Source organism: Capricornis sumatraensis, unplaced genomic scaffold (assembly GCF_032405125.1).
Source record: "Capricornis sumatraensis isolate serow.1 unplaced genomic scaffold, serow.2 scaffold1, whole genome shotgun sequence".
Classification (NCBI taxonomy): domain Eukaryota; kingdom Metazoa; phylum Chordata; class Mammalia; order Artiodactyla; family Bovidae; genus Capricornis; species Capricornis sumatraensis.
In genome coordinates, this window is record NW_027184612.1 from 674,072 (window position 1) to 684,932 (window position 10,861).

The window sequence follows — 10,861 nt, forward strand, 5'->3', positions numbered from 1 at the left end:
AAATACAATTCATCACAGGGAGATGTGTTGTGAAAATAAAATCAGAAACTAGCTTCTAAACATGCAGAGAGAAGAGTATGGTGTCAGGCACTAATTTCCTTCCAAATTCCTCTCCATTTCTAAAAGATGTTTTTATTTACCATGATCCCTTTTTATTGGTTCCCTCTTCCAGACTGCTCCATTTCACCCATCCTCACACTAAAAAGACATTCACACTCTTTTTGATTCCAGTTATTTGCTCATTAAGTAATCATAGGACTGTCAGAATTAAATACAGAGTAAAATTAAAATACTGGAATCATTTGGAGGGTTTAAGCACCTCCACCAATAAATACTGGGTGTGGAATTCAAGAGGCTGCATTTGACTTGGCCTTGTCCAGTTCTTTCTCAAGAAGTATGAAAGATAAACCTAAACTCAGAGTTAATCAGATTGGCCTGCTTTCTCAGGTGGACTAGAATTCACTGCTTATTCCACCCACTCTGAGGTCAGTGGCTCTTTTCGGAGATGAGATGGACTCCTCTGCCCACTGCAGAGGCTCACTTCCCCCGGGCCCACTCTCTGTCTGAAATCCCACACTGAGGCCAGATGCCAGCCTTCCCAGGACATTAGTGGTCTTCTTTCAGTGTTTGAATTGCTCAGACTGAGTCCCCATAGACTCTTTCTCAGCTTGAAACCTGATCGTCAACCTCTTTACCTGACCTGGATGGTCACCTTCCTACTCTAGGCTTCAGCTGCTTTAGCTGGAAAATGATATATCTGTTCTTCATTTTAAAGTCTTTTTTCTAAAGCTCTAGAATGTGGTGACTCCATGAAAATGTTGCTCTCTGCTGGTTTCAACTTTGTAGAGAATTAAAACCACAATTACTCTAAGAGACAGTGAGTTACACTTGATAAGGAAAGTGTGATTTTATAGTTAGATTTACAGGGATGAAAGATGATTTACTATGTTTTAAGATACTCATGATCCATTCTCATGAGACTCAGGAAAGGAGAAGGGAGGGAGTAAAATAGTAAATGATTCTGACAAATTAAGTTAGCCAGGGTGTATCTAATTAGTTACAACTTGAATAAGTCACACATATCCAATTCAAGTTTTCTTTTAGTTTTCTAAGAAGGGATCCCAGTGAACAGAGTTCCATGTTCAGTAAACCCACATTCAGTGGTTTAGTCTTAAAAAATAGTTATGTTGCTGGAAGAAGAAATACTGCCCATCAGTCCTAATTGATGTTTAGCTATCAAATGCATTTGAAATAAATTTATTACTTTGGCTGATCTCTGTTTAACGCATTCCAAAAGGGGAAAAAAGCATACAGAAATTTATGGACTCTCTATCTTCTACACTAAAGTGTGTGATAAATTACATATTATTTGGCCATGAAATTAACAAGCCAGAGCAACCACACCATTAGCAAGGTATATAGTGGTGAGCAGCAGGCAATGATAATGATGTAAAACAAAATAGAGTGTGTATGTTAGCATAGCTGCCAATAAAGTAATCATTACATGCATGCATATGTATCTAAGACAGGTAAGCTCTTTGAGGGCATTTCCTATGAATTCTATATACCTATCAGGATATAGCCCAGTTTCTAGGGCTGAGAAAGCATTATTGTAATAAACTCAGACCTTTCCTCAATAGAGAATTTGGCCTACATGTATTCTGAACATCAACATTTCACACTGCTTTCAATATTCCTACACTAGCTGCCACCTCAACAAATGCAAGATAAAGTATAATGGATTATAAGAAGCTAGAAACAAAAAATGAAAGCAAGAGAGGTATAAAAAAAACATGGGTATAGAGTACTTCAACATTTATGTAGAGAGGACCCCAAACTAACCAGAGGTTACCTTAAACTCTTAGCATACACTCTAGAAACTTGAGTAAACTCTGGGAGTTGGTGATGGGCAGGGAGGCCAGGCACGCTGCTATCCATGGGGTCGCAAAGAGTCGGACACGACTGCGCAGCTGAACTGAACTGAATAGAAACTTGAATGAAAAACAATACAAGGGAAACTCAGAAAGACTGTTTTTTCACTTTACTGCATATGCCTGCCCATCTTAAATAATCTATATGTTTATATTCAACGAGAAAGCACTGTTTTGCAAAAAATATTTGGGTTCTATCAGAAAGCATGTAAAGGTTAGGCAACTCATAGCCTTCAGGTGAATAACTTTCTTTCAGGTTGTGAGCGTTTGAATTTTCCAGAAATATTTCCCCAAAGTTGAAAACTAAGAGAGTAGAAGGACAGTATACTTTAGAAGTTTTACACTGTCAAGATTTTTCTAGGAAGAATATCCTTATGGATTATCAACACAGTGATTCCAAGGAGATCAATTTATGCTGAGAAAATTACATAACAACATTCACTTCACCTCCATTCTATTGACAATAAGTTTCATTACTTCAACCTTGTGCTTCTTAGTAAAGTTTAAAAGATTGAGCCAAGAACAGACAGTGACAATGTCAGAGACTCAGGTGTACCTATAGGTGTCTTCACACAAAATCAGCCACCTAGGCTAAAGTCCTGATTTAAAACATTCCAGTATGAATGAATCTCCAAAACCATACGCTGAGCAAGTGAAGGTAGATCAAAAAGGTACCTTCTGTATTATTCAACTTACACAAATTTCTAAAATCAGCAAAATTAATCTCTAAAGATAGAAATTAGATCAGTGGTTACCTGAGGGTAGGAGATGGGGAGATTTTTGCAAAAGGTTAGGAGGAAACTTTCTAGAGTTTTAGAACTGTTGTCTACCTTTATGGGGGTGGTAGTTATACAAATGTATAAATTAATTAAAAGCCACTGAACTGTTGACTAAAAGAGGCAAGGCCTCTTCTCCAACTCAACTCCAGCTCCCATTTCACTCTGAAACCAAAGACTCACACCTTCCTGGTTCCTGGGCTTCTTTGGTGGCTCAGAAGGTAAAGAATCCGCCCGCAATGAGGGAGACCTAGGTTCAATCACTGGGTCTGGAAGACCCCCTGGGGAACAGAGCAGCCACCCACTCCAGTATTCTTTCCTGGAGAATTCCATGGACAGAAGAGTGTCGTGGGCTGCAGCCCATGGGGTCACAGGGAGTCGGATACGACTGAGCTACTAGCGCTTTCACTTTCAGGTCATTACCATATTGTGACAGCCCTGAAGAATAGTCCAACAATTGTTATGTCAGAGCCATTTGACAGTTTGTAGCTCTAAAAAAAAAAAACCAAGTCCAGCATCTGTCAAAATTTTCCTGGTTTAAGATTGTGGTAATACAGCAGCAGTAATTCCAAAGTCATTTATGACAACCTGTGTGGGAAGCACTTCCCTTCGGGAAAATTCTTGGCAATACAATACTCCTTCCCCGACAGGTAATAAGAAAGCATGGTCATGGAAAGTTATAATACCTTCAGCTTCAAGAAGGCCTGAGGTTCATGCATTTTTTTTTCTTGAATTAGATTCCCCCTTAATTACTTTATCTGCAAGAAACTAATTATCAGAATTATGTAAGCAATTAAAGAGAAGCTAATCCATGTTCTTTCAGCTTGTTGACCTTTCCCACTTCTACCTGAAACATCAGGAATTTACATGCCTTTCTTTTTTTTACTGATTTGTACGTATGTGTCCTCATAATGAAAAGATCATTAAAATAAAATATCCTGAGTGCAATCTTAAGAAGTCGAGTCTTTTTAAAGTCTTGGAAAATGTGAAAGCACTGATATTCATGGACAATTTTACATTCTGAAATTTACCCCCAATTTTGTAAATCTCTATTCTGTCTAGCAGATTTTCAAAATTTCTACCATGGTCATTTGTTAATTTTATAATTACATAATAAATGCATTAAACATACAATTTTCTGTTATCAATTGCAGTTTTTAAACTATTTCTCTCCTTGTCTTCAGCAGATATGTCATAGACTTGTTTTAAGTAAAGACTCAACATACAGAACTTTATAGTGACAAGAACTCTACTGAGCCCTCTCCATCCTAAGACAGTGTACCATAAAACCACAATATATAACACTCCAAGTATTTCAAAATTATAAAACACTTATCTACTCAAAAAGAGAATACAAACTTGCACAGAAAATAAACATGTAAACGTTCATAAATAAACCACAATATAACTTGCTTCACAGAATATGCTGACTGTAATGTCCTGAGCCTCTCCCATCCTTAGGTAGCCGGAAATTACAACAAAATAATATTTCACCTTTGGAAGTCACACCATCTCTCATACCAACCACCCTATTGCTTCCTTGGAGAAAACAGGAAATTAACCTGAATATCATGCAAAAATATATATATAGCATTACTGATGTAAAATCTCTTTTTAAAGACAATAACTTCAATAGCAGAGGGAATTTTACCATTACAGGCTTCAGATAACCTCTATATTTCTCAGATTTCAGGCTAAATCATAAAATGCTATATTGTATCTAAAGCTATTTTTTCAATAGTCTATTTTATAAAATGCACTAGCAAAGCAATAAACACTGAGCAATATTCTGGCTCCCAAATCCTAAAGTCATTCTGATTATGTATGGGTGATCATGGGACATCACTGGACCCACCAGAAGACTGGCTGAAATGCCAGTGTTCTGACCAACTGATAAATTAGAAATTATTCAGAATCCAACTTTATTTTATTTCTTGTTAAGTAATTCCTATGAGGGATTTAGGATGTCAATGCAAAGTCCTATGATGTATAACCTTTACCCATGAGATGGGGAACAATGTCAATCCCCATCATAAATACTTTCAAAATGTGACACAGAAAATCCACTGTAGGGCATAGGACCAGCCAATCGGATATGAATCACACATGTCCGTTCATTTGGACAATCTTCAAATATTCATTATTAAGTCTACTACATGCCAATCATGTACTGGGCTCTGAGATACTAAAACCATGCTAAATGCTAAAAACAGACAAACTCAGTTGTGGCCCTCCTGGAACTTATTACTCAGAGATGTGCCTTCACTGTAAATGGTTAGGTCTCAGCCAAAGCTGTTCTCATCAGCAAGTGACCAAGTGATACAGCTTGATTTCTAAACAGCCTGCACACTCTGTCACTTGCTTTCAATATTTTTGCTTTCCTGCAAGAAACATAACCCAGTGGTCCCTTTCTCCTCGTTAGTGAGGTTTAGGGAAAATTCACCCGGTGAACAATTCCTTGCAGCCTGTTTCGTCATCCTCTCCTTTGTGCTCTTGAACTAAAGAGACCTGGATTAAAGTCATTTGCTTTAATCCTATTATTTTAAAATATGGCTGCCCCTGCTTTGAGGATTTCTACTGGACCAAACTGGTGGCAAAGCAGCAATGAAGGACAGACAGGTACATTTCAAAAAGACAGCTCTAAAAATATCCATTCTCCTTCTGTTCTCCTCCCATCCCTCTGCTCTGAACACCTCTGCCCTGATGCACTGCCTTTATTCTCTGCTCCAAAAGGGTTTCTAAGAGCGGGGAGTATTTATGGTTTCATTTGCTCCTGAGTCTTTGGTAGAAGAGAATGGTTCCTCATTCTTACTAATTCCACACTCCCATTGGTAACACAAAAATCATTGTTTTTAAAAAATATTTCCTCAGCTTCCCATTTCTTCTGGGCCAACACTGAAAGAATCTTTTCAAAGAAACAATATTCTCTCCCCACTGCCCTTCTGGGCTTCAAGTTCCCACCTCTAATCTCATTTTCAACCCTTATTAAGGGATGCAACACAAAAATACAAGAACATTCTTTGTGCCTTCCTTGTACCAGCCAATTATTCTAATTTGTTCTGTCTCTAAAGAACAGAATGAGAAATCAACACAAAAGCTGATTATGTGATCTCTTCCAAGGGAAAGATCTGAAAGTTGTCTATTTACTAATGAAGCTCCATGTGTTTTAAGGGTTGACTGAAGCAACCATCAGGAATCTTCGTCCCTTAAATTAGTTTTTGCCACCAGATGCATGTCTTTCATTTTGGATAATGTATCTTTTCAGTTCAGGATACAACTGGGCAAAAGAAAAGAAAAAAAAAGATAATCAACACCATGTTTTTGAGTAATAACCCAGTAATATAGCTACCATCCTTCCCTGAGGAATTTCACCTACTTTATGAACACAATTGAGTATCAACTCATAAGAAAACTAACAAAGTCCAAAACCACTTCACAATAGCCTAGAGAGGTAAAGGTCGAAAATGATTATTGCCAGGCCCAGCAGACAATGGCACCTACTAGAAAGGGCACAGGACAGGAAAATCTCAGAAGCCTGGGTTCCATTTTCAGTTATTCCTGTAAGCACTAGTATGATCTGAGTGATCTCAGCCTGCTCCACTTTTTCCATTTATAAAAACTTGCATCATCCTCTCAACAGAATGAAATACAAGATCCAAAAAGCTATAAACCTTTTTAGGAAAGAAATAAAATAAGCAAGCTTTCTAATGAAAAAGAATAATTCAGTCCATGGAGACTTAGTAAAAATCTGCCATAAAGCAATTGTTTTCATGAAATTTATCTTTTGTGGCATATTTATTGGGGTAAGCAATTGAAGGAAACCATACTTAGAGTTACCATTTGTTCCAGAAATCAAAGTCATTAAGTTCAGGTTCAAACTTTGAAATATAAGATGTCCCTACACCTCATATTCACCATACATGTGAGAAACAAGATATGCAGACACATCTTCATGTAAATATCCCATATGTAGTGGTTTTCATACAGGGCCCCAAAGTCATTGCCATTCTTTCCATCCACATGTGGGCATCTCTCCCCTTGAATTTGGGCAGACTTTCTAAAGCTTCAAAGAATGGAGCAGGAGTCAGTAAATCATGGCTGGTGGGCCAAATCTAGGCCTCTATTTTCTTTTATAAATAAAGCTTTATTGGAACACAGCCATGTTCATTAGTATAGGCATTATCTGTAACTGTTTTCATATCACAGCAGTGGAACTGAGTATCTGCTATAGAGCCTGGATGGCTTGCAAGGCCTAAAGTACTGACTGCTGACACCTTATACAAAAAGACATTAAACTCCTGCAATAGACTATAACAAGGGTGATGCTATGTAATATCTAAGACTAGGTCATAACGGTCACGCAGCTTCTGCATGATTCTCTTGGAAAGCTTGAACTCTGGACACTCATTCTTGAGACACTCTACCTTGAATCCTAACTATCATGTTATAAGAAGTCCAAACCAGGCTGGCGGTCCTAAGATGGCCGAGGAATAGGATGGGAAGACCACTTTCTCCCTCACAAATTCCTCAAAAGAACATTTCAACGCTGAGCAAACTCCACAAAACAACTTCTGTAGGCTGGCAGAGGACATCAGGCAACCAGAAAAGCAGACCATTGTCTTCAAAAACAGGTAGGAAAAAATATAAAAGACGAAAAAGGAGACAAAGGAGGTGGGGAGGGAGCTCCGTCCCGGGAAGGGAATTTTAAGAAGAGAGGTTTCCAAACACCAGGAAACACTCTCCCTGCCGAGTCTGTGGCGAGCCTTGGAAACACAGAGGGCAACATAACCGGAAGGGAAAAATAAATAAATAATTTAAACCAAGAGATTACAAGCCCAACAGTAACTCCCCCAGCAGAAAAGCAGCACAGATGCCTGCATCCGCCACTGGGAAGTGGGGGCAGGGCAGGGACACGCGGGAGGCGTGGGCTGCAGTGCTTTGTAAGAATCGGGCAGGAACGCCCCACACGCAACCAGAACAATCTAACTTGGGCTAGCAAACCAGACTGTGGGATAGCTACCACGCGAAAAGCTCGAACATAAGACACCGCCAGGACCGAGCACAGAACAAAGGACGGAACGGAAAAAGCCAGCTGCAGACCATCCCCCGCCGGGGATAGGCAGCCAGAGCCGTAAGGGCTGGAAAGGGGCAATTACAGACCCAGAGAGACTTTACTTACCAAACTGCAAACAGGCTTCTTTGCTAAGACTTCTGGGGGTGCTGGACAGTCACCATCTGCCTCACAAGGGGCGCCAGCGGTCCACCCAGAAAACTGAGCAGCAGGGGCAGAAAAGGCGGCAAGTTGCAGTGATCGCGTTCGCCAAACTCCTGAGCTACTCAGACCCCGGAAGGGCACAAAATGCAGTCCCAACCGAATCTGAGCCTCTGAGGGCTACCTGAGCACCAAACCTGAGCAGCTTAGACCGGGGAAGTGCATGCAGCCTAGGGCCGGCCTCAGACGGTTCCCGGCTGAGCATCGTAGAGCCGGAGCGGTTTGTGCGCCGCGAGAAGGGACAGGTCCAGTGGGGCTGAGACACTGTGCGCACACGACAGCGCTATTTGTTTGCAGCATCTCCCCTCCCCACAGCGCGAATGAACTAGCGAGCCTAAAAACCCAGCAAAAAGAAGAAGTTAAACAGAGGAAACCGCCTTGGAAATGACCCCACACTGCCCACAACATCAGAGAAGGGCCAGAAATATTTTTCCTATTTCTAAAATCATTTCTTTTTTTTTAACTTTTTTTTTAATAGTTAAGTCTTCTATTTCTCCTCTAATTTTTATTTCTATAACCTATTATTAATATTCAAAAAAATGACTTTTTTTTTTAAGGCAAACACCATATATAGTCTTTGGTTGGTTATTGGTTTTTGTTTTTGTTTTTTTTTTAAATAATTCTTGTGGCTTTTTTTTTCTTTTCTTTTTTTTTCCTTTTTTCCTTCTGCTTCTTTCTTTAATATTGTATTTTTGAAAATCCAACCTCTACTCTAGATTTTTAATCTTTGCTCTTTGGTTTTTGTTGTCAATTTTGTACATTTAAAAACCCAAACTTCACTACCCAATTTTACCTGAGAGCGAGATTACTGGCGTGACCACTCTCTCCTCCTTTGGACTCTCCTTTTTCTCCACCAGGTGGCCTCTGTCTCTTTTCTCCCCCATCTCTTCTCTGTCCAACTCTGTGAATCTCTGTGTGTTCCAGACGGTGGAGAACACGTAAGGAACTGGTTACTGGCAGGATTTGTGTCTCTCCTTCTCATTCCTCTCTCATCCTCCTGGCCACCTCTGTCTACTTCCTCCCTCTCCTCTTCCCTGTATAACTCTGTAAATACCTCTGAGCGGTCCAGACTATGGAACGCACATAAGGAAGTGACCACTGGCTAGCTTGCTCTCTCTTCTTTTGATCTCACCGCATCTCATTCCAGTCACCTCTAACTACCCCCTCCCTCTTCTCTTCTCCTTGTAACTCAGTGAACCTCTCTGAGTGTCCCTCAATGTGGAGAAACTTTTCATCTTTAACCTAGATGTTTTATCATCGGTGCTAAAAGAGGAAGAGGTAGGGAATCTACCTGAGAAAGAATTCCCAATATTGATAGTAAAAATGATCCAAATTCTTAAAATAAAAATGGAATCACAGATAAATAGCCTAGAGACAAGGACTGAGAAGATGCAAGAAAGGTTTAACAAGGACCTAGAAGAAATAAAAAAGAGTCAATATATAATGAATAATGCAATAAATGAGATCAGAAACACTCTGGAGGCAACAAATAGTAGAATAATGGAGGCAGAAGATAGGATTAGTGAAATAGAAGATAGAATGGTAGAAATAAGTGAATCAGAGAGGAAACAAGAAAAACGAATTAAAAGAAATGAGGACAATCTCAGAGACCTCCAGGACAATATGAAATGCTCCAACATTCGAATTATAGGAGTCCCAGAAGAACAAGATAAAAAGAAAGACCATGAGAAAATCCTTGAGGAGATAATAGTTGAAAACTTCCCTAAAATGGGGAAGGAAATAATCACCCAAGTTCAAGAAACACAGAGAGTTCCAAATAGGATAAACCCAAGGCGAAACACCCCAAGACACATATTAATCAAATTAACAAAGATCAAACACAAAGAACAAATATTAAAAGCAGCAAGGGAAAAACAACAAACAACACACAAGGGGATTCCCATAAGGATAACAGCTGATCTTTCAATAGAAACTCTTCAGGCCAGGAGGGAATGGCAAGACATACTTAAAGTGATGAAAGACAATAACCTACAGCCCAGATTACTGTACCCAGCAAGGATCTCATTCAAATATGAAAGAGAAATCAAAAGCTTTACAGACAAGCAAAAGCTGAGAGAATTCAGCACCACCAAACCAGCTCTCCAACAAATTCTAAAGGATATTCTCTGGACAGGAAACACAAAAAGGGTGTATAAACCCGAACCCAAAACAATAAAGTAAATGGTAACGGGATCATACTCATCAATAATTACCTTAAACGTAAATGGGTTGAACGCCCCAACCAAAAGGCAAAGACTGGCTGAATGGATACAAAAACAAGACCCCTCTATATGCTGCTTACAAGAGACCCACCTCAGAAGAAGGGACACATACAGACTGAAAGTGAAGGGCTGAAAAAAGATATACCATGCAAATAGAGACCAAAAGAAAGCAGGAGTGGCAATACTCATATCCGATAAAATAGACTTTAAACCACAGGATGTCAAAAGACACAAAGAAGGCCACTACATAATGATCAAAGGATCAATCCAAGAAGATGTAACAATTATAAATATATATGCACCCAATATAGGAGCACAGCAATATGTAAGACAAATGCTAACAACTACGAAAGGGGAAATCAACAATAACACAATAATAGTGGGAGACTTTAATACCCACTCACACCTATGGACAGATCAACTAAACAGAAAATCAACAAAGAAATGCAAACTTTAAATGATACATTAGACCAGTTAGACCTAATTGATATCTAGAGGACATTTCACCCCAAAACAATGAATTTCACCTTTTTCTCAAGTGCTCATGGAACATTCTCCAGGACAGATCACATCCTGGGCCATAAATCTAAACATGATAAATTCAAAAAAATCGAAATCATTCCAACCATCTTTTCTGACCACAATGCATTAAGATTAGAT